The sequence below is a fragment of the Lepidothrix coronata genome, unplaced genomic scaffold (genome assembly GCF_001604755.1).
Source record: "Lepidothrix coronata isolate B3197 unplaced genomic scaffold, Lepidothrix_coronata-1.0 Scaffold94, whole genome shotgun sequence".
Lineage (NCBI taxonomy): Eukaryota > Metazoa > Chordata > Aves > Passeriformes > Pipridae > Lepidothrix > Lepidothrix coronata.
The window spans coordinates 3,158,522-3,184,262 of NW_016690274.1; the positions used below are offsets into that span (position 1 = coordinate 3,158,522).

At 39.8% G+C, this 25,741-nt stretch overlaps 1 protein-coding gene across 2 annotated transcripts in view; it reads right to left on the minus strand.

The window, feature by feature from the left end:
* The window catches only part of TAB2 (TGF-beta activated kinase 1/MAP3K7 binding protein 2), a 64,114-nt gene extending 40,642 nt beyond the window's left edge, over positions 1-23,472 (minus strand). Inside the window, exon 1 of one of the 2 annotated variants that reach the window (XM_017822043.1) lies at positions 23,367-23,472. The gene's annotated coding sequence lies outside the window, so the exon portion shown is untranslated. Of the gene's footprint in view, positions 1-22,644; positions 22,923-23,366 lie in introns of those variants that run through there. The other variant, XM_017822044.1, reaches the window with a different exon arrangement.
* Between the last annotated feature and the right edge of the window lie 2,269 nt (positions 23,473-25,741).

Here is a 25,741-nt window from a genome sequence, read left to right on the forward strand (position 1 = left end):
GACCTTTCCCAAATCTTCGCTCGTGGAAGACTGGCCATACACATACAGTTCTAATGACACTGACCAAGACAATTCAACCCTTTCACTGGGAGACACTGGGGACAGATAGAGCAGTTTAGTGTGTAACAGTAAGTAACTAAATCACACCTGGATAAATTTTCAAGACATTGCAGCACGAATTTTGACCATACTATGCTCTCTTAATGAGAGCTAGATAGGTTTAGAATACATGACTAATTTCAGTCCTATGAGAGAGGCTTAGTGACATGGCACAGAAAGCATGCAAGGAATGAAGTAAGCAAAACGTAAAGCAAGTCTTCCGCAGAATCCACTGGATTTGTCACAATGCAACACAGGTTACCATAAATAAATTAGAACTCAAAAATCTACAGCCATTTAAGTTCACAATGTTAAAGTATCTTCTGAAATATTCTCACTTGCTTGTTTCAGCTGCAGTAAAAATCAATCCCCTTTTACCAGTAGTGAGTCCTAGCAGGATTGATGGCTCCAGTCAAAAACTAAATGCCAATATCAATACCACCAACCTGAGAGGCCTCCTATCATTCAGGAACAAAACAAACCACCATACTCTAAACCGAGAAATTCTGTAGTGAAAACTGCCATGTCAGTTATATGAATATAGAATGAAGAATGGTGAAATGCTCCTACGCCTAGGTTAATAGTAAAATTAATATGTATAAGAGCAGAATAAAATACATTCTACTCATTATAACATTTCATAGTAAAAACTAACAATTACTTAAACTCTACAACAATATATGTAACATGCCTTTTAAGAAAAGTATTCCTTGTATCTCAATTTATATTGTAAGAGACAAAACCCAGTTCTTCCCATAACTTAGAATTCTATAAAGAAAACTCCATTATAAGCAACACTGTATATTAGAAATATGTTTCTTATAGATTCAAAAGCAAAGGAAACTACTATTGCAGTGAAATGCATTGCCCATATTCCTTTGTCCAACTTTAGAAGAAATTCTGTTAGAGTTGTCTTTATAGCTTCTAAACTATTGCATAATTTTCTAAAATATCAGTGTTTTTAACAATTTCACTCTTGTGCAGATCCAGTAAGCTTACCCTTATATTAAAATTTCTCTTCAGTGCTTAGGACAGCTACAAACAGTCAGCAAAAAACAGTCTACAAAGAACAGATTTGTGTTTCCTTTCCAAGCCACAAAATGTAGAAATTTAGGAGCTGCTTTTTTTAACCCCTCCATTTTAATGAAACCTTAAACTTTGCATAATTAGAAAAAGCTCTTTCCAGCTGTTGCCATAGGGACAGTGAACTCGAAAGAAGTAAGTGAAGCACAAATTTCTACTGTAACACTACCTTATATTTCTCAATCGATTTGTAATTGTTTGACTTCAACATTATATGGTAACGCTTAATAAAAGTGTTTAGAATACTAGTTTGTTTCAAAACTTAAGACTTCTCATTCTGCATGTATTAAAGTCCCTTCCAGACAGACATTAGAAGTTGAATTGGGTAGAAGGCATTCCAAACACTAGTTACCAAAGGAAATAAATTATACTGCTTTACAGCCACATGAAAGCTTAGATATTTACCAACCAGAGAGTAAAAAATATGAAATAGTGCAGCATTTTTTTGAAAATCCTAGAAATACACTATTAGGCACATGATTGAGGAAAGAAAAGCTCATATCAGCTGAATGGTATCCGAATACAAAGAAATGCGGTATCAGCTCTATATTATTCATCACTGTATACCATAAGTACCAATATGCAGAATTACAAAATTTAAAAGCAAAGCATAATAAATTCAAACATATCAACATTCAAAGTCCAAGTAAGGGAGAATACTTGCCTCCCTCCCCTCTCCATTTAACACATGAGATTGAGAACTGAAGCTAAGTGACACCTAAATCAGAAAAGAAATTAAAGAATATAACTGCCTACGTGCCAGACATTTGACAAGCAATCGGAGAGTCAAAGTTTCAGGACAAAGAATGAATGATTCTTTCTTTCCCGAGGGGACTCAGAGCTATACAAGAAGGAACTCTTAAGAAATTGCATATTATCTCCTGAAATCTTAAACGTCTTCTTCAGAGGATCTTCTTATCATATCTACAAAAAACTGTGAATTTCACTTCTTGTTAGACTTTCTGGTGCCCTCACCTTCTAAAATAAAGGTTGCTAATATTCTTTCATCATCTGCAGGAACAGTGATGTGATTAAAGGGAGCAACTATCTCAACATTACATATGTTGCAAGTAGACAGCACAAATAAACAGATGATATCTTGATTTTATAGGTCTTTAATTTTCTAATGATCCAGAGTAGTTGAAATCAGTTTATGTAAAGAACAGTAGTTATTATACAGAACTGTCAGATGTGTTGTATATATACCTTATATATTTTGACAATATGAAAGTATCAGAGCAAAACCCACAATTATCCTTTTCTCCATTCCACAATCAAACTGTGCTGATAAAAGCTGTATCTGTGTGAGGAATATTTTGCCAGCATAGTACAACTGTACCTAGAACACACAGATTAAGCTATAGTTTCACAACACTTTTTCCACTGCAGTACCAGCTTAAGCAGTTCATTCCTCAGCTGTGCTGGCACAACTGTTTGTGCAGCTGAGCAGTGAGGCCAGTCAGGGAATCGATCCAGGTTAAAAATAATATTTTTCTGATGGTAAATTCCACAATCTGCTTTGCTGCATAGCCACCTGGCACATTAACTAGTTAAACCAGTACAAGTAAGGGGTAAGGCAGGAATAAGAAGCTAAGGTCAGGGCAGCCCATGCCAGTGCTGACATGGAAAGAAATGCTCATGAAGCTACACTCTTGGGTCTTTCAATCTTTTGGCATTCCCTGATACAGTGCATTATCCAAATACTGCAGAATAAAAGAGAATACTACTACCTCACAAGCACATTAAAAAAAAAAAAAAGCACAGGAGGCTTCCACCCACTTTTCAGGAAATACTATGCAAGGGCTATAAGAAAGTCCCTTAGAAACTGTTATTTTTTAAAACAGAAGCTTTAAACCGCCCCACTTCCCACCCCTCTCCCCCATTATAATTTTCTGTTTGTTCAACAAGTGTATTTTATCATTTACTGTTTCTTTCACTAGTTCATACACAAAACCTGATACAGGATGTCTGCCCTTCAGACAAATGGGCAAGATCCTACTGCATTTATTCTTTTAACAAATCCTAGGCAATGCATAAGAAGGGGAAAATAAACTGTAAGCTAAGACAGTAACAACAGTTTACAGCACCTTTATATGTAAGCACATTTTCTATGCCCTGATAAAGTAACCAGACTAAAACAACGTAATTTGTCTCACAATACTAGCTCTCTTATTTGTGTAAGGGCTACACCCTACCTCCTTGATAGGATTTTAACCTTCAGCAGCTATAGACAAGCCTCTCTGTTACTCATCTACTTTACTCCTTCTGCACAGAGATCTCTACAGGACCAGGAAAAGATATGAACCCTTGCTGGTTGCACTCCACTGATATAAGCACTTTCTATCTTGGGGACAAGAGCTACTGGCACACAAATTACTCAAGTTTACAACTGCGTGGACAAAGCTTCGACACAGAAGCTGGTTTATATCATATTAGTATGGTATGCAAGACACAGGGGGCACACACCTTCAAAAGCATACAAAAGCAGCATCCCTGGCACATAATCTTCTACCTCCTTTTGGTTACAGCACTGTTTTTAAGAGGATTGCAGCTAATATCCGAAATAAAGTCTGTTTTTACTTTTTTCTTACAGGGGAAAAAAACCCACTAATTTTGGTAACAGTCTTTTATTTAAGTTCATACCTTATTTACACATACATGCTTCACATTTAGGCAAGTTTCTGAACACATCAGAAAAGTGAATAAATGTATCTTTTCAAATGTTTAAGCTGAAAATATATCAAGCAGCTAAGTCCAACTTCTGTAGTTTCTTGCTATGAATTTGCTTCAAAGAATTCATGAGACATTTTTAACACTATCAACTTTGAGAATAAGGAATAAATGCATTTTTCTTCACCTGTTAACTTCATATGTTTATCATTAGATTTAATTCAAAGTACAGTTTAGAATTTTAAATAAGGAATACTGTAACTAAAGAATGAGCCTTATAATATTGATTCAGAAGAATTTTTGATGCCAAGTATACGCTGTAGTCTTTTCAGCCACTGGTGAGCAGAGGGTATTTCTTGAGCTGGGACATGAGCAGCAGATCTTGTTTAGTACTTTGATTCCTTATTTACCTTCCAACAGATACTACAACATGCCAAACCAGTACCAATAATACATGAAAGCCTGGACTACTTTTTTAATAAAAAACAAACCTCAAGCAGGAATGAATTTAGTGTGAAACACTGACACAGGCTCAATTAAGCCTGTCTCTCTTGAATACAACTTATACAGGATGGTCAAAAGGGACCACAGCACACCTGGTTCAACCTCCCAGCTCAAGCAGAGTCATCCTAAAGCACACAATACAGAATTGTGTCCTGACAGTTCTTGAATATCTCCAGTGAGGGAGACTCCACAACCTCTCCGGATAATCTGTTCCAGTGCTTGGTCACCCGCACAGTAAAGGAGTTCTTTCTCATGTTCAAGTGGAACTTTCTGTGCATCCGTTTCTGCCCACTGCCTCTTGTCTTATTGCTTATCCCCTCCCAGGGGTTAAGGTTGTGCACTTCCAAATCCATTCAGACAAAAACACTAGGCAGAAGTGTGCACTTTTTCAGCAATTAAGAGGCACAAAATAATGATAAGCAGTGTATTTCTCAGACCTTGACCAAATGACCTCAAGTGATCGTCCTGTAGTATAACTCCGCAGTGCCTATACTGTAAAGGAAACACCAGACTGAAGTCCTGTAACAGCAGTCTGGCTTCTCATCTGGTTCGAACACACCTCTTCAGGGGTCAGGTTTCACTACACTACTGTTAGGGTTTTAATTCTGACAAACTCATGGTCAAACTGTAGCCCACAAACATACAATTTTATTTAGGTACTTGTTCTAGCACCTTACCTGGTCTTACACAACTGTGATAAAGAGACATAAATTTTGATGTGCCCAAATACATCACCCAACACAACTACTACCTGTTTATGCACAAAAAGTAAACGGCATTATTTAAAAATGCATATTGTCTCTTACATAAGTCTTACCATACCACTGCAGTAACACAGATGGGCCTAAATTAATCTATCTTCTCAGAAGATCCTACAATGGGTAGCTGAGCAAACGAGCAGCTTTCTGTCACTCAGAAGGGGTTCCTTTCTAAATACCACCGCAGAGCTCTTTTGGTAAGCGTCCTGTATCACAACTTCTTTTGAAGTCAAAGTTATGAGATAAATCCTTTAACAAGATATTATTTACTAAAAGCCAGCAAGTTACCTTCAGTGAACTTTCCTTATCTGTTTATCATATACCTGTCCTCATTTTTTCCATGCCCTCACCCCTCCAAATCCAGCCCAGCTCAACAGGTTGCTGCTGCTACCTGCCAGAAGAGGTCTTACTCTCCTTTTGCCAACCCCGAAACTTTTCTCTGGGTCTTCTGTTCACTGGATACTCAAAAGAAGAAATGCCATTTGCTACATCAGCAGAAAGTGATTTTCTGGTGCATAAGGGGGAGCCTGATTCTGTCTTTAGCGAACTGAGCTGCATAGAAGAGGGACCTAAGAAGTGCCAAGACAAGCCCACATGTAGGAGAAGAGACATGTCAATTTTTAACAGAAGGGAACTGTTAGATTAGCACTGTTTTATTTCCAGTTACAGGAACAAGGAGAATGATTGTTGAACACTAGAGCTAACAGTCAAACAGCATCGTGCTAGTTATAAATAAAGTAACCTACTGTTACCATTAACAAAACTAACCATATCAATATTGCTTACAGCAACCAATTAAAAGTTGGTTCTCAGGTCTACCACTTTTATGTGCATGCTTAAAGACACTGGGCCTTTGAAAATAAAACTCTTAGCTGACTTCAGGTACCTTCTAGAACTCCTGGTCTTGCATCACTTTGTAACTAAAATATAGTCTGAAGTACTGAATTAACACATAGTAAAGATTACACATATTTGATTTCAAGCTTTCAGTGAATCTCTGAGGAGTTAAGACAAACTACTTCATTGTTAGCAACTGGGCTAGTACCCATCATTTTGGTAAAAGAACAGAAAAGTAATCTCTGAATACCAACTCATCTTTCCACTAGGTTCTTTAAAATTGGAATTAAGCCCACCAAAGTTGCAAGTGCAGCAAGGCACGAAGCATGAACAAAGCACATCAAGTAACTGAGCTGTACAGGTATCTGGAAATTCACAAAAATAACGGTTTCAACCTGCGTTTGCTTAGATCTGTATTTTATCGCTCAATTATGAAAACCCTTCAGAACACCCAACTTTCAATTGGACAGTTTTACATTTTTAACTTTACAACAAATGTAATTTTACATTAGTTGTAGTCATCTGCATGAAGCTGACTACAAGTGGTTGCAACTCCAGTTTCAAAAGTAAGAAACAGTCATCAAAACAAACGACCAAATAAAAATGGGCTTTGGTTTTCTGAAAGACTTCAAGCAAGAAAGAAAGGAGAAAGATATTCTTATCAATAAAATTTCCTTTTTCTCTCTTTCACTTTGTTTTATTCCAGATAACCAGCAGGTCACACCCTTTAATGGAGCAGACTAAGCATTAGAGGCTAAGTTTTGGGAAATTCTAAGGTATATGAGAAAACACTAGGCTCCACAGTCTCTCCCTGACAGCATGGCAGGTAAATGATTAAAACCAGTCTAGAAGGCTTGGACTCTGAGCAGTTATAAACTCAGCACAGACTTTCAGTTTCACATTCATTGCTAATGACACCTGATAATTTTATCTGACTGAAGGACTTGGAATGAACTTTTCCTACTCCTGGAACCCTGTCCTCATTTCTCTCTTATTTTCCTCTTTCATTTCAACATCACCCACATTCATCAGTTTCAAAGATTAAAAATAGGGAAAACAATAGAAGCAGTCAAAATTAATCTAGAAAGCTCTGGGTTCTTGGGGGGGGTTAGGAGGGATTTTGGTTTGCTTTCTGGTTTTTTTGGTCGGTTTGCTGGGGGTTTGGTTGTTGTTCTTTATTTGTTTTTAACAAGATTCTTCCCCCAAATTTTTAACCTTGAATTTTTATATATGCAGATTATGTTCTTCAGCTTCAAAGGACAGAAGCTTCTATTTTAAGAACATTCAAATTCTAACTTCAGGAGCTAGGGCTCAAGCACCACCAAGTATCATGCAGCTCATTGCAAAACCACTGGAGCAGACGGAGTGTTTCTTTTGCTACTTGTTCCTGTCGTCTCTTCATGCACATCCTCCCAGTAAACAAAAAATATATTCAGAAACCAACACTTCAACTACCCTACACCCCTTTTTCTCTAATCTCTCATCTGTTAAAGAGCAATCACAATAAGAAATTTCACTTTCCGATCATAATAAAAATTCCACTTGCCACAATCAGCAAGACAAAACCAGCTAAAGATCTAGTTTGACACAGGTCTGTCACTGTACACTGGAAGAAAAGGTTAAAAACAGATATTTAAGGAGGACAGTGCAGATTCCCTTGTAGAACACTCAGGTAAATGAAGAAAGGAAGAGAAAGGTCCTGAGAAAAAACCCCATTACTGTGGAAAAAACCTCACACAGCAAATACCCAGTTTAATCTGCAGCTCTTTGGAAGGGACAGGTGAGTCAATAATGCCTACTAGAAAGTCTAACCCTCTGCAGTGTTCTTTCAACTTATGTGCTATTGATACAAATCCTACCAAGCACTGTTTAGAACTACAACATTCTCAATATAGAAGCCCAAATGTCTGCCTACAATGACTTGCTGATCCAGTTCTTGGAAACTGCATCTGCTCTTGAAAGATAGTTTCACTGGCTGCTCTGGTAAAACTTCTATCTACCTTAATACATAAGACAGCAGCATGATTTTAAGACTCAAAGCTCAGGCTCTCCCCCTCTAATTCCAGCAATTTTCAACACTTTAAATTTCATTCTCTCAGTCCAAGAAAGATGTGACTGAGCTGCAAAAAGAAAATCGCTACCTACACGAAGCAGGACGATGCATTTAACTTGCAGGGATAATAACAACAAAAAAGTACCTCTTTTTGTCAAGGGAGAAAAGTAAATAAACATGATTCTGACCAAAAAAAGAGAAGTAAACATCTCAGAACAGATTATCAGAGAAGACTTCCCCCCTCCCACACACAGACTCCCTATTGCTCAAATACCAATAGAAGCAAATGTCTGTTCTCTCTGCATGACATAAAAGAGACATAAAACCAAATACCTGAAAACTATTATCATGGTCCCTTAACAGAGCAAATATACTTACAGCATCACTATCCCTAACTGCTGCAGAAAAAGGGAAGAAATTAAAAAACCTCTCCCTTATGAACATCTGTGACCATCTTCTTTAAAAAAAAAGAGAGTTAAAATACAAGTGTCAAGAAACTATCAATTCCTTTCATTCATTTAAAAAATGAAAAAAGAACCTTGATTTGGAACCATCATAAGATCAGGATCTAATCATAAGAGATTAAATTAATCATTTAAGTCTAATGGAAAACTAGTTTGTTGAGAACATCCGGGCACAAAATTAGGTTTCCCAGCTTTTCAAGGAAAGTAGTCTGTCTTTGTCTTTACACCGTTCACACACAGCATATTTCCTTCTGGTCAACAAGAGCTTCAGTTAAAATGTTTCATTACAAAATGGTCATACTACTTCAACCCAGAAAATATCAACTGGTATATTAAAATGTTTCACACATCAATTTAAGTAAACCACACAAAGCTGTTACACATGTAACAGTTTAAACTTTTATCAAACTGAAAAGCAGAAGTCAAGGATAATTACTTCTTTTGCAAAGGTAAAAGTTTTAATGACATAGAAAATAACTGGCTAATGCAATCAGCCATATATTTCTCGTGTTTTAGTGAAATATAAAGCATATCTGTTCTAACAGAGCCAAACACTTTTGGTTATTTTAAGGATTTGCAGACATTTCCATGCAAGAGTTTATTCAAAGAGGTCATCTTTTGACAACAGCAAGCTTAAAGACACAGTAATAACCGAATGTACAATTAAAAGATATGTCTGAAGATCAAAGAGAACACATCTTCAGTTTTGTGCACTGCTGTACTTCATTTTACCCATACTTTCCTCAGAAAACGACTACACAGTTAGTATAGAAAATTCTTTGAACTTTCTTTGTTAGGCTTCTAACCAAAAGTAGACTCTCCTTTTTTTCATTTTGCCATACTGGAAAAGTTTTTGCAATGACACTTGAAACTGGCACAGTAGGACAAGCCTCAAGGCAGCATTAAACCCAATTTTCTCGCTCTCCTCAGTCATGACCACTAACACCTTGTCCTGCAGACTCCGAAAAGGCGAAATCTCTTAGGCTAACTCCCATTCCATAGCAATTTAGTCAGCTGAGAGGTGGGTAGGTGGGAAGTGGCTACTGAGCAAAGAAAAAAATCCACCCACTCCTTGGAAGTACACTGACCATTTTCAAAACTTCCCCCTTTAGTAATATGACAGTATCACCAGTCACTGAAAATTGGTCAAGACTAAAATGTGTGGCCCCTATCAGGCACCTGGATATTGTTTAGAAAGCTCCTGGTCCTATTTCCCACAGAAACAGATGCAAGCAGAATGAAAGGTCTGAAGCAAGTGGGCCAGTGGGCATGTAGTCAGATAACTAAGCAGCTAAGTACCATAAGCTCCAACTTCCCTCCTGCTCCCTAATCACGGACCAAGTAACTACATGGCAACTTCTGCTTCCTTCTCATTTATAACAGGTGACTCATACCTTGAAAGACATCTCAGTTTATTTCATGAACTCTGAGATTTGATTTCCCAGCAACCCTCATGCTATTCTCTCCTGGTCAAGGAGCACAGGGGATTGTGTCACACATACACTTTTACTTCTAGGCTGGCTGAATACTTTACTTCTGGGCTGGCTCAGTATTTTCTTTTCCATTCTTCCACTCTTTACAAAACTCAAACAATTTCTTTAATTGATGGGTGAGGTGTCACTGGTAAATCCAGCATTTGCGTAAATACCTACTGAAAGCCAGACCGGCAAAAAAAAATTTCTTTATCATCTTAATCAAGATGACAAAGACTTGTTTACCAATATATCATTTACTCATAATGTCTCAATGACAGTAAGGCTGGGTATTTCAGCCACTCCTTAAAATGCAGTTTCAAAACAATTCAATACTGCCACTCTCATTCCTCCTGCTCTCAGGCATGCATTCCCCCTCTCCCTCCCATGACCTAAGCCAATGCTGGCACTTTGCTAATTCTGCAGTGAGCCAGTTCATGGAGCAAAATCAGGGCAGGAGATAAGGTTCTGTTAATTTTCTGCTAGTTTGGCTTTGAGCCAGATGAACGCCAGGGTGAACACAGAGAAAAAAGCCGAGTCAATTTACACTGATTTACGAATTACACTCTTAACATTTCCTAAGGACAATCTTGGAGGAGGGGAGGAAAAAAAATAAATCAAGGATGTACTCAACACTAAAACAGACTTTTCTGATTTTACATTGTCTTAGCACTAGAATAAACATTTAAGAAGTTTAAAAGCTAGTCCAACTACACAAGGTTGCCTCTGGCAGCTGTTACAAACAAGCAATAATGTGGGCCTGTAGGATAAGAAGAAGGAGATATACATCTTCTACAGAAGGAATGAAAAAGGGTTAATAACAGCAAACCACTTCCTTGAGTTGTTCGCAGCAAATTGGAAACAACTGTGCTAAAAGACAGCACCTGAAGTGAGAGCCTGTGGAGGTTTCAGAAAGATTGGTAAAGCAACCCCAAGAGAGAACCTCCCACCAAGAGGAAGGGAAGAAAAGACCTTTAGCTATTTAACACAGCTACAGAAGTCCCTTTTTCTGTCAATCCTCTTCTCTAGAAAGGGAATTGAGGCCCTTGGATATGAAGGGTGTCCATAGTAGGAAAAGGCTCACAGCCAGGCTGCCATAGTTTCAGGCTAACTTTGTATCTGCAGTTACCTTCACCCATGAAACTACAGTGGCAGAACAGCTGCTGGGAAAATGGGGGAAAGAACAGGAGAACCATGGCCACAGAAGGTAGTTGTTGTTTTCTCTTTCTTCTCTATTAGTTGCCAAACCAACATATATAAGGACAAACACAAGACCATCACTGCAACACTTGGGAGGAAGCCTCTAATTTCCACTTATTTTCTGCCACATCCATAGTAGTAGAGAAAAATAAAAATCCATCCATTAACCTGGAAAAAACCCCTACAACAACACGAGGTAACATGTTGATAGGCAAGAGTCAAACAGAAATACTCATGCTGGTGCCAATACAACTTGGTTTTCCTGCTGCTTTTCTTCCAAGACCATATTTTATACACAAGGAGGGAAAAGTAACTGACAGATGTTTAAACAGCTATTCATATAGCTCCCAAATATTTTGCCATATTTATTTTCTTCTGGAATAAAACAGATTTCTCACCTAGGAACTGATAATGCATAATTTTAGAATTTGCTATTTTCTCCCAGGGTTTTCCCTGTTTCACTATGAACTGCCTTCAAGGAAGAGAAGAATGCTAGTTGCTCTCCAGCCTTTTGTTAAGGAAAGAAAGATGCGATCACTGCACTTGCTGTTATGTAAGGGACTAATACCACCACTTCCTTTTTTCTTCACTTCATTCCACACAGGATTCAAGGAAAGATTAGCAAGGGAAAGGGAGAGGAAAGCAGTTAAGAGTTGAAATGCCTCCAGTATTCATGGCTTCTCAATACCTATTGCTTCCTGCTGTCATAACCTTTAAAAAGATGACCACTAATCCTTTCTTCTACTTTTTCTACCTTACATTATAAATGCTTATAAAGGCCCTGACACCAGATACAGATTAACAAAACAACCAGATACTCAAAAGGAAAAAAAAATAAGTAACTTTCTCCAAAAAAGACAGCTCAGGAAAGCAACAGAGGGAAGCTGAGAAAGAATAGCAAAGATGCCTCATGGCACCAGGTGAGAAAAGAGCTTCTAACCTTGTAAGGTCCGCTTTGTCACACCACTTGGGAAGAAAAGAGACTCCCACAACAGCAGTAAGACTTACGGAAGATTAAAATTCACATAAAAAAATCCAGAACATGTTCAATTAAGATTTTGTCCTTGTATTATCCCCATTCCAGGCCCTCTCTTGGAAACTGTGCAGAGAGGAGCAGAGCAAAAGCATAGAAATAAACAATTCCCACTCAGATTTTGACCTTCCATGGTGTTTTCTGGGTATTATATCATCTTACAGCCTTTTATTAAGAAATCAGCTGTGTTTTTTCTCTCTCTTTACAATCGTAGTTAAACACTGAAAATATAAAAAGTACACACAATTAAGAAGAATCGTTAAGCCTCAGTGTTTATCTTCTAACCACAGATATAGCCAGATATTGGGTATTTTCAGGAAACTAAAGAGAGCCAGGAACCCATTTCATAAAAATAAATATTAAACAAGTCCATGGAGAAAAAGTAGCTCTGTTAGTCTCGATAGCTCTTTACAACTTAGACATAATAATACATTTCTCACATTTGCAACAAAGGTAAGAGGCCTGTTAATAGAAGTAGACCAACTTTTGAAAGATAAGATGAGCAGTGTCATGCAGATAAAGTGGCAAAAGATTAATAACTATTGAACTCTGTATTTCACAAGAATTCAGTTTTTCACCCATCCCAATTTTCTAATGCTTGTCCTGCAAAAATACTAAGCCATGGGTTACAGGCATGTAAAATTTAAAAATGCAGATGGGGACTTTTCACAGGAGGTGGCAAGAACAAGGCTATTAAAAAAATCTCTTATGCTTTTAATTTTGTGATATCTCCACAGTTTTGCTATAAGTGAATAGCAAAGTAAGTACTATTCCTTCCAATTACATAATTTAATTCTCACAATAGGTTCAGAAAGGATCATACAGCAGTGGCAATATATTCTTAAGTTCAGAAGGCAAACAAAGCTGCACCACTAGGCTTCTCCTAAATCAATTTAAAATCCTAGTCAACTCATGTATACCTGAAAACAAAGCTACAAGAGTCACAGAAGATGCCCTGCAACAGTAAAACATGAAATGAGGAAGTGCTTTTGAAATCAATAAATTTTGACAGTCTGCACAGTCAGTGTAGGCATTCTGCAGCGTTCATTGATACGACAGTGTAAGGTGATGACTTGCTCTTATCACAAACAGGCAGCAGCTTAAAGTCACACAGACAAACCTGAAACAGTATTTTACTACAAGACTCTTGAAAACTTCAAACATGAAGACAATTGTTTTTTAATTAACAAGATCCCATGCTAGTGTAACTGAATATTTTTCTAGCTAAAGTATTCTTTTTAGTGTAAACTATATTATGTTGAGGCAAGTTGCAGGTCTCAATCTCATTTGCATTGGCAAGAACTTCCCCACTCATTGATGGGGAGTGGAAAAAAACATTCCTGAGAGTTGCCGTTGGCTCTACACCGAAGAAACAAACTCCAGTTTGGCCCATTCTTTTGGCCAGTTTCAACAGGAAGGAAGCCTGTAGCTCCATCAACTCTGCTAATACCATTAGGTGGTACTTTGACTTTAAGACACTCTCTATCACAGTGTAACTCCTTGAAACCTAAACCCACAAGAAATCAAGCAAAACAAATATAATAAACACAACCAAGAAAATAAGAAAGAAATCAAATCAAGCTTCAGCACCTAGATAAGGCTTATACATTTGTGGTTTGTACAGCATTTTGTACACTGATGGACATTTACATTAAGCTTTAGCTTGAAAAAGTTGTCAGTATCTGCCAACTTGGAATCTGAACATGCAGGCCAGATTAGCAACTACTGTTGTGTTCCCAAGTGCATCCAAACTCTGTGATTTAAAGAAAGAGAATACCTAGACACTAGTTCTAATTCACTCATCATTAAATGAAGCTTTATATTCATTAACAAGTCTGAATAGCAGACAATAATTTAACAGATTCACTAGTTTTCTCTTACAAACATTAAAGGTTATGAAAGGCTCTAACTCTGGGCCACCTCAAATAATGCTCCCTTCTAGTACACAGGTGAAGCAAATATCTTTACAAAACACCTGTTTTGCTATCCCATTTTTACCACATCTTTCCTCAAGTGTCAACAAGTGTAGCACCTCTTTTCTATACAATTCTCTCAGTCCTTCCTTCCACAGTTTACATAACTCATGGCATTAATGCTCATCTATTAGCCACGTTTTCACAAGTTTAAACAGGACCTGAATTTCCTACTCTACCGCAAAACTGGACTACAACATTTAAAGACTAAACACCTTAGAAAAACACAGCCATTCTTACTGACAAAGAGAAGACTGCATTTAAGACTCCTTGATTACATCCATGGAACAGAAGAAATATTACCATTGTCATCTTTCATTCATGTAGGTCACTAGTGAAGATTTAACATAGTGGCAGAATCCACATCAGTGAATTCTGTGGTTAAGTTAGTTCAGCTAGTTCCTGTCCTACTTTTTGAAGGGCTAGCTTGTAATTCACACTATTTCAGTGTTTCAGTTGACCTTGTGAACAGATGCAGTGCCACAGTGGGCAGAGATGAATCCTTGAACTGGTCTTTCTGCTTGTCTGTGGTAACACCTCTCCTAGGTCTATGGCTCCATTAGGGGCTTTCTTCACCAACAATACCAGCTTAATTAACTCTTATTTCTTCTGTTTCTTCACCACACCTTAGTTCTGCAGGAAAACCTCTTTATGGGCTCATACTAAAATCACATCAGTGAACTCAGGGGAAAGGATGGCAAATCCATACCCCAGCATTGATGTGGAAAACAATCCCATCAGTGTGAAGTTATAGTAGACTACCAAACTGATCTAAGAGCTCCTCAGCACCAAGGGGTTAGTTCCACTCCATGAGATCACCTAACACAGGTAAAGAGCAAACTGGGTAGTTCTCTAACCCCCAGTACTTAGACTGACCCAGCTCACAGACAGATGAGACTAGTATGAACAACCAGCTGCTTATGTCAGTGAAAGGAATCTTCCCTGTTCAGTCACAGCAAACTATCAGACTGGCCCCTGATGCTCACAAACACTTACCTTCTTCCATGTTTTGCTTTAAACCAGCTATCTTGAGGCCATTTTGTTGTATTACTCCAAGAGTATTTAATTTATGCAGAAATACTAACAAAATAGCTAGAGCATTCCTTTCCACGGCAGCAAAGTCATACTCACTCAAGTCAATGTGGAAGCTCTTCCAGAAAAACACCATTCTCCACATGTAACTGCAGCTACACTAGCAACCTCTGTATGCAGACTGCTACATTATGGAAGGATGACACACTTTCATTCATTCAAAATGACGCAGCCTTGTTCGTACCTTTCACAGCTTTGACAAGGCCTTTATGAACCAGAATAGTGAAGGTAACACATTATCTAATTGGTATTTTTCCTCCACAGCGTATGCATGAAAGCACTACTGGTAGAAATCGTATTTTCCTTTCAGTCTGGAAACCACAGGGGTTTTCAGCCCCATGCAGGGGAAAAAAAAGAAACAAATAATGGGCATTTTCTCTGAACCTTACTGCTTAACACATCACCTGCTAGACACAAGAGGCTGGAGAGAACAGAAATTTCCACAGTCCAAATGACAGTTTTCTCCTGCCGCTTCCAATTTATTTTATTTTCCTTCACCAGATACTGTGGAAGAGGAATCAAAAAGCATTGCACTTTAGGCATGGAAAAGGAAAATCGAAATGTGCTTCTTGTACAGGAGCAAAAACTAATTCTGTAGCAATCCCNTTTACACATATGTTCATACTAAGTTCTAACTCAGATACACTACAAAGTAAATTATATTTCTTAAAAAATTGTTAGTGGTTAAATTCTCCTTGTATTCAACTCATTTTACAAAGAAAAAAAAGTTCTTCTCATTTTGACTGAAGTCCTGGGTGTATCAGACATGATCCACTGTGATAACCTTCAACTCCCAGCTATGATACACCTACCTCTGCCATAAGCAGCTACCAACACATACAAGCTGGTGTCTAACTCAAGTAATTTCATAATTCTTTTATGTATTTCAGGCAAATATTAAAAAGTCATGTCAAGGCATCACTAAATGAATTACAGCTATTAAAACCAGTTTTAATTAATTTTAAAAGATTGGAACAATTTAAAATGACTGGAGAACTAACAGGCATAATAGGTGAAAGATAACATACTTTGCTAAATGTCTTTGTCTAATCCAATATATGCATCTAGGTAAACAACTTTATTATTCAGGGGACCGCAAACTCTTCTAGGAGTGACTTATTTAATAAATATTGTGCCTTGCACTAAATAGCCTAATCCAAGTCAAACTCTCTAGCCAATACCAAAGCATAGGTAAAACATAATCTGTTATTGGCAATTATTCCAGTAAGACAGTTTTAAATACAGAGTTTGGGACACACACGCAAAATAATCTCATCCCCATTTACCAAAGACAAGAGTACTATTAAAAAAAAAGAAAAAGGAGCAAGACACCAAATATTTTAACTGAAACAGCTTCATAAGTCAATGTGAAACATACTGCTTTGTACTTATCAACATAAATGCCTTTTTAAGCATACTTTTGCTGAGCAACTGGAGATTGTCTGCTCCCAGGCTTAAGCCTGTTAGACTTAAGAAGGCTCTTTAAGAAAGATAACCTACCATTCCCTTTAAAAAAACAAATACTTGTTCAACAAATGGAAAGTAGCAGTTTGAACCAGCTGAATGAATTGAAAAAAATCCAAGTACAGAACTCATGACCCTTTTTTTTTCCCCTGTCATTCGCTCAGGAAAGCCCAAATGGAGCAGGGGCAAACTTATCAATTGATACTCTGAAGGAGAAACAAAACAAGAATGAAATGACAAGTGCTGAATGGGTCTCTTAAGAAATAAAATTTTCCGAGAAATATTAGAACAAAGGAACAACAAAGAGAAGTCTAAACAAGGGGGAACTAATGCTTCAGTTGCAAAGTATAGATCATATACTGCCTGCAAGGCAAAGGGAGAGTGAAGAGGGGGTACAAAGGACCAGATTTCCTCTTCTCTAGCTCACCTACAAATATGATGGGGTGTCAGTAAAAAAGTGGTTGGAGGAGAGAAATTCTGCATGGGACAGATTTCTCAAAAAGCAAAGAAAAAACAAACAGAAAAAAATACGCTGTAAAAAGACACGAGAGTACTGTAAACAGAGAAACATAGCATAGCACTGACACAGGGGGTAGAGGCTTTTCTTAAGAGTTTAAATGCAACATGAACTGACAAAGGATTTAATTACAGGCCACACTGTACAACGTTTTTTTTAACTGTGTCTTTTTTTCCCCCCTATGTAGGCGAAACAGTTAATTTTTTCCACCTGGGGAAATCAGGCTTAGGACTTAGACGGTAAAAGACTTTTCTGCATTTCTAGCCTTCAGTATAAAGCAGAAATCGATTTCCAAACCCCAAACGGCTCCAGGAAAACAAATGACTTATCTGAACCTACATGTTAGTCACAGCTTCTGAGGCACTGGATCAGTAAAAAGTACTGGTGTCTTGTGGGGTAGTTAAATTCTGAAACTTACTGTATTTTTTTTTAGTTATTTTACCCTGTTGAAAAAGACATCCTGAGAACGGTGATAAACAGATGGACCAACCAAAGAGATTTTTACACACAATGCAATTTCGTTTAAAAAATTCATTCTAAAGCCCTAGCTTTGACATATTTATGCTTGATTTTTCTACAAGTCATCTATGAAAATACCTGATAACAGCAAGATATTATTGAACAATAAAGACAGGCTACAGCAAATAAAATTAAAAGGTATTAGAGTACTTCCCGTCTGCCAGGGATTTCTTATCCATTTCTACTAGTGTTACATACAAAATAGAGATGCACCAGGTAAATACTTATTTCAAGACTCAAAAAACTCCATGAAATATTTAGTCCATAATAAATCTATATTAAAAAGCAAGTAACTTCAGGCTTCTAAATAATTTGATACTAGCATGGCCCACCTTCACAGATAAATCAGTTAGACCTGTGAGCACGTTAAATATGCCATTGCATGCAACAGCCCACAGACATGACTGCATTACACTGTAAGCATGCAACAAACATTTAAGTCACACTGTCTAAAGAAACTACAGTTATATATGGTGTAACAAAATAATGCTTTTGACAGCATATTTTGAGAACAACAGATATGTCTTATGCAGTTTGCACATTCTTGCCTCGTGCTGCTTCATGCCCTGTATCAGTGCAGGCAATCCTGTTGAATCAGACCCACACAAACACACATACAGGCACAGCTCAAGAGGCTCTGTACACATGGAACCAACACTGTCACCAAACATCTCACAGCCACTCACAACAACAGTTGCTACACTGTAGTCAAAAGTGTACCACTGTTATAAGACAACCTTAGCAGCCAGCAGTCTGCTTTGTACCTTACATATTGTCCCCCACCCTATTTTTCTTTGTCTTCATCTTCTTAAGAACCTATTTTAACATGATTTTTCTTTAGTAAACCAAAACTGGCAGCTGCTGCTTACCTTCCTCTCAAAGGCATCGTCCCATAAATAGCAAAACTAGCAAAGCCCCGTTTCCCATAGATTTGCACTGTCTCAGACATGCTTCCGTGCTCCAATTAGTCACATTCCACCTCTATCCCAGATGCCTATATTATCTTACCGCTCTCTTTCAAGCATTAGCCACAATATACTTAACCTCTCCTGTCCTCTAACTACTGACTGAAGAAAAGAGTACTGCACTTCACACCTAGTTCTTACCCCACAGACAACTGTCTGCGGGCCAACTGGCTAAACACAGGTAGCTCCTAAATTCATGCAAAACTTTCCCCTAAAGAGATGATCTTAATGAAGTCATCAACTTTAACAAATTTAACTTTTGTTCAACGTTATTAAAATGTAAAATCTTTGAGACCTTGCCCCTTGGCTAATTTCTTTGCTGAAAATTAGTGGAGGAGCTCAAAATTTACTGAGATACAGGATCAAAGGAAACATAATTACTCAAGCTCTGTGACTTCAGAAAGGCAAATTAAAGGTTGTTTATACACTACACAGATATACAAATCCCAAAAGCAACTATTTCTTAAAAAACAAACCCAGAAAATTAGTGCATCTCAGCATCTTATCCATGTGAGGACAGCTGATTCTGAACTCCCAAACTGCAAAAATTTATCTTCTAGCATGCCTAGTTAACTAAGGTTTCTTAAAGAAATTGCATTTATGTATTTTATTTGTCCTTTTAATAAGTATTTGCATCCTCTGATCATTTTCAAGTGCATTTTAAAGGACACATAAAAGTTTCACAGACAAAGAGGGTTCTACAAATTTTGTGAAAACTAGCAGCTTTGTAGAAAAAAGAAACTCGAATTCATGCTTTTGATGAGGGGAAAGGCAGGTGGAATTCTGCCTTCTCCACTGGCAGCCCCAGCAGACCAACCAGCCAGCACCACAGAGCACCAGCTTTGATTAATTTTGGAACAAGCTTAAGACACTTTGCATTAAAGTGTTCATCTAGCTTAAGATAGTCAAAGTTCAGTGAGCATATATAGTAGCTTTGTGTCCTGGTTTTGGTAAATTCTAGCAAGCCTAACAATATCCTGACTAATAGGTGCACAGTTCTGGTTGCTTGGGTGACTTTTTTATTTTTTAAAAATTCCTATATACAACCTACAATTTTCTTTTACCACTGGGTGTTCCCGAGTTAATGCTTTTCTAAACCCTAAAGGGAGCACAAGGTTTACATCCATTCTGAAACAGAGATTTTTAAAATAACAGAAAAATTAAATTCTGCTCATAGTACAACCAGGATCTGAATGAGTTTTAAACCACTCAACATCAAAGACAGTGAAATCTGATCTTAATCTGTGCTCAGAATAGGAAAGAGCTACACAATTTCCATATTGCTACAAAAACTGATTACACATAGCTATTTTCTAAGAATATAATGCATATTTTACACAAAAGAGTCTTTTTCTGGTTAAATTCTGTGACTAGATATTACCTTACAATTTGTTTAGCACATACCAAGTTATGCTTAACTTCTTGCAACCAACAAAAAAAAATTAATCTAACACATTCTAAAAATATTAACTATTTAATGACCTCTTAACTGCACCTATGGCAACAAGAACATCCTGAGTGATGCCATTCATTCAGCAACAGATACGTTCCAAGAATATCAGGATATTATACACAAACATCAGAGATCTTTTAACTTTAATTATGTCAAGCTATTTCACTTGGTTTCACTTGAACCCGATTATAAACAATTAAGGAACTCCAAAATCCAAAGGCATCATAAAACAAAACTAGAAAACTCAGTAAACATCTGTACAGTGTTTGGAATACTTCCTTGAATGAGAGTTGAGCTTACTCATCAGTTCAATAAAAATAAATCCCTAATTTTAGTATAATTAGAATAAAGGTCTACAAAAACTTCTGTCAGGGAAAGCATCAATACTATGTCAGTGATTTTCTGGTAAGCATTCTCAAAAGAGGGTGAAACTGAAACAACTATTATACTGAAACTCCTGACTACAATTAAGAGTTTGTAAAAAAATATTATCCTATTGTAAATCTGACAGCTTTTGTGCTTTCATAGTTGCATTTAAATATGTGGAATCCAAACCAGACCAGTTTGCTAAGCAGGGTTCAAGATGTCTTAGAGTATCCACCAGCATTTCTCTTGTTTCAAACAGAATGCCTTCACTTGCCCAGCTGCGATAACCTACTTTGGAATTAAAATAAAAAAAAAACAAACCAACTTGAATTACTGCATACATTCGTGGTAACAAAAGTTAACTTTCATTTCAAACATTTAAATATTTGAGTTTTGGGTATAGCTTTAAAAAAATCCAGTTCTGAATCACTGGAATTTTTGTTCTATTTCCTGTAAAAGCACCAACAGCAACATCATTCAGCATTCCGCTTGCAGCAGTTCAGAAAAGATCAGCCTGATCCTGCAGTCCTAAATTTACAGTCATTTCATAAACTTAAGGTCACATCTGACCACCCTTTTTTCTTCCAGTGCTTCCAGGCATGAAGATCATGATAAGGAGGCTGCACTTCGTAATAGGATGAAGAGTAACTTAGTTTTATGTTTCAAAGCACATTCTCACAAAGAAATAATCTGCCAACAGCTCTTTAAACTGCCTAGCAAAAAAACCCAAAACATACATACAAGTTTGCTGAGAATAATCTCTTCAACAGATGACAGGTTTAATTCTACATGGTTTGAAAAACATACCAGTTACCTATAAAGCCAAAGACCATCACAAAACAACATAAGACCTCAGCACTCAAATCAAGTGAGGAAAACCACTACCTTCTTCCATTCTGTCACTGCTGGAAAAGAGAAGTTTATACCAGGACACTGTCATAGGAAGAGTGCCCATTTTCAAGAATTCTATTATTGTATCAGCAAATATAAAGGAAGAGAGCAGAACCCTACGACTTCTCTTATGTTGAGAAGGAAAATGGTTTACATTTCACAGTCTTGGAAAGTTGGTATAAGCAAGAGCAGTGTAGCATAGCAAGATGGCACTGCCCCCACACGTAATGAAACATGGACGATGCTTTATCAAGCATCTCAAACACAAAATTGGAATGACACAGACTGAGTTCTCCTCCAACTGCCTTCCTTTCCCCTTCCCCCTTCCAGGCTCTTCTATGAAGCAACATGAGAAAAACCATACAGATTTTCTCAGTTTTTAAAAGAAACTGAGACTCAGCTCAGTGTCCGTTCTGCTGCAGCACAAGCCAAGGTACTATCTACAGCTGAGCATCCCTAAGTTTAACATATGGATAACAATCTCAGATGACTGAAACTTTCATTTAAATTGGAGTAGAACTTACTGAAGCTGATGACATGTGTCGCCTAATGTGTCAGTGGAACTTCCCTCTTACCAAAAGCAGGTATCAGAATTCTGGGGTTTGACAAAACCCAATTACAATAGAATAGATAAAGAACAAATAATTGAATGATGTGTATGAAATCAGCACTCAAGCTGAAAATTATTCTCAATTTCAAAAAAAACCGTGGCCAATCATGAATATAATGCTGTTGCTATTAGTGTCATTAGCCCTCCTTATAAAGCAGCACATGTGTAGTACCTAAATTATTCGGTGCCTAAATTATTATACAAACCAATCTGAACAGTCTAAGATAACGACTTTATCTGACTTCTGCTGATATTCAGAAGACACACATTAGAGTACTGAAAACTATATGCAGCACCGCTTTCAGCATTCTACTGCTGAACGTCAGAAACTGCTTTTGTCAGTCTGTATCAAATACCCTAAACTTATAATGACTAGAAAACCACACTTGAAGGCCACTCCTTGCTAAGAAGCATTCCTCTGGAATTCTTTTTTTATGTATGCACCTACTATCACTAATACAGGGACACCCACAGGTCCTGGGCACAAACCAGGCCCTGCTGAGAGACCAGGTACATTACAAAGAACACAAGGCTTCTGCCCTGAACGCCTTGCTACATCTGGGCTGAGCATGCAGAGTTTTAGCATGAGCTTTTCAATGAATGAGACAAAGCACTACACACCTCCGCACAGCCTTCCCAGGGCTCTCAGAGGGACACAACAGAAAAAGAGAAGAAAACGAGAAACAGGACGTGTCTCCTCTCTTCAAAACTTGTCTTATCAGAACCATTTCAAGAATGTCTACTCAACAATTAAACTGACTCGAACAATGGAAACCGACGTCCCAAATATACTATATATGGAATCGAGCCCAGCTAGCCCCCACAAAGACACCGGGCACCAAAGAATCGCACCTCGGACGCTCGGATACTCATCCTCAAATGGCGGAGTGTCGCCCAGCGCACTCACACCTGTCACCTGCCAAGCGCCGGGCCAGCCCCCTCTCTCCCTCCCTCCCTTCCGCAGCCAGGCGAGCCCGCTGGCAGCTCCCGCCCCTCCACGGGCCGCTGCAGCCGTCCGATCCCTCCCCGCGCCGGGAAGCTCCAGCGGCTCGCGAAGGAAAATAAGTTTCCATCTCTCGCTGGACGTCCCGCTGCGCGGCGGCTTCCCCTGCCTTCGCTGCTTTCCCACCCCGCCCCAGCACGCCGGGATGAGCGGGGTGCCGGGGCTGCTCCCTCCCCGCGCGCAGGCCTTCCCTGCCTTCTTCACCCTGGCACAGCGCGGGGCGGCTGCGGGAGAGCCGGGCCCCCCGCCCCCGCGCCTCTCCCCGCAGCCCCCCGGGAACGGGACCACAAAACCAGCCCAGGAAGCCGCCGCCGGGCCCGTCCGGCGGGGTCAGCCTTACCCCGCTGCCGCTTCTCCTCCTCCTCCTCCGTCTCCTCCTCCTCCGCCGCCTCCCCCACCACCACGGCGGCAGCCGCCGCCACTACCGCCGCTGCTGCCGCCACCAGCGCCGCCGCCTCCGCCCGGCAGGGGGGACCCCGCCGACCCGGCCCGCTCCGCAGCCTCCCGCCGCCGCCGTTCCGCTCCGGGGGGTGAGGAGGGGGCGGAGGAGGAGGAAGAGGAGGGAGAAAGGAGGGCAGGGGGGTCCGTGCTGCCGCGCGGGCGGCGGGGCGGGCCGGTGTGCGGGTGCGTGTGTGTGCGCGCGCGTGCGTGGGTGCGTGTGCGGGTGCGTGCGGTGGCTGTGGCGGCGCCGCTCCCGCTCCTCCGGAGCCGCCGCTGGGGCCGCGCGCCGCTCCCGGCCCCCTCCCCCCGCGCTCGCTGCGCTCCGAATCAAAATAGAGACACAATATGGCGGCGGCGGCCGCAGCATCGCGAGACCCGGCCCGCGAGCGCTAACGGGGTTGCGGCGCGCGCCAATGGGCGCCGGGGCGGGGCGGGGGATGAGGGGGCGGGGCCTCCCCGGCACCGCCCTCAGGGTGGGGCCGCCCCCTCACCGCTCCCGGGATACCGGAGTGCGCGGGCACCCGCCCCCCGCCTCGGCCCCGCCTCGGCCCCGCCTCGCCACACCGGCTGCGGTCACCGCTTCGGTGGGCGGCGGTGGCGGAGGTGGGTTGGTGGGCTGCCCGCCGGGGAAATGGAGCCTGCGGGGTCTGCAAGACCTGAGAGGGAGGAAGCGCAGGATCTGCAGGGGGAAGAAAAACTAAGAAAATCAGTATTTATAAAAAAAAATTAAATAAAACAACAATAAACCCCCCACCTTATGTCGGAAACAGTTGTTCGGAGGGAATTGCCCGACACCTTCTGTCAGAAACAGCAGCTCTTCCTCTAAATTCCTTCATGCTTTAGGCGGAGTATGTGATTTCCACCATCCCCCTCAGGTATAGCTCGCACTAATCTCCAAAATGCCACTGGATGAGCAGGGCCCAGAAGCTGTCCCGTGAATCCCTCTTCCCTGCCCACCTCACACCAACACCTGCAGGAGGGGTCCCTTACCAGCCCGTGGGGCTGGCGAGGCCATGATCCACAGCCTTGCCGGCCTCCTCGTGGGTCCCAACCTGCCGACCTGAAAAGAGGAATCGAAGTCCTCCTATGACAGAAAGACAGGCATCCTTGATTTTAGTGGGACGTCCAAGCAGGTCTTTGTTTCATAAATGAGTTTACTACTCAGCCTGTCTTGAGTCAAGGTTACATGGGGCTGAGAATCACTGAAATTTGTTTGTCACTGTAAATAAAATAGTATTTCCCCAAACCCAGCCAGAAGTGCCTTACAAAAATGGGTAATGAGGCATATAGAAAGAAGATGCAATGGAAACATGAGGTCACAGAGAGCTGTACTGGGGGTTGCTCCACTGTAAGTGTTCAGGTGCATTAATCAAACCTTTTTGCAACCTGTGTGTAGACTATTCATGGTCTGCCCAGTCATCTGCTCAAGCACGCTGCTCTTCAGCTTTTCCAGCACAACCATTTCAAACTTTGCCAAGCCATACCTGACCTTTCAGACAGATAGGGTGGTAAAGGGACATGACTATTTTTTGTGAGCAAGAAATGGAGTTTATTTTTCTAAGTTTAATACCAAGTTAAATATTTGACCCTTTTGCCTACAGTTGCTAAAACAGGGATTTGCCATAGGAAAGTGAAAGACCATCTCTCACTGTGCCATCACCAGTATTTACTGCAACGCTTAAGCACTGGGATCATGTGAGTGAGCTGCACCGTCCCTTCCCCCCTTTTCCAGACTCCTCGCACTGCATCTACGTCTGAGCCCATTGCTAAAGTTGCTCATCTCTCCTCTACAGCAGCTAAGCTTGAGTCATTTTTTAACACCTTTCCAAAATCAAAGAACAACTATTTAGGAAATTAGTGTTTTGTACTGAAATTCAGAAATGAACTGTTTTCCTATGTATCTGAAACAAGAACTAAGCAGATCTATCTCATAATAAATTCTGGGTGTAATTCTTATCATGGTGTAAATCAAAGCTCAGTCATCAGTGAGCCACAGGAATCAGAGCCTTGCTTCTTTCCTTGAAGATTTTAGGTATTATCCATTTTTTTTTGCCATAACAGGTATGAGTTCATGTTTTTTAAACCTTCATCAGACTGTTTATATTATTCACTGCTAGAAAATGACATTTTAAATAGGATTGGGGAATTATTCTAAGCATATGGTACACAAACTGTTTCTCCAAAGTACAGTCAATTTTTTCAGCTTGGTACTGACATTTCTGATGCTGAAATTTCCTTAGAATGCTTTTTAGAGAAGGTAAGAGGACAAGTCCA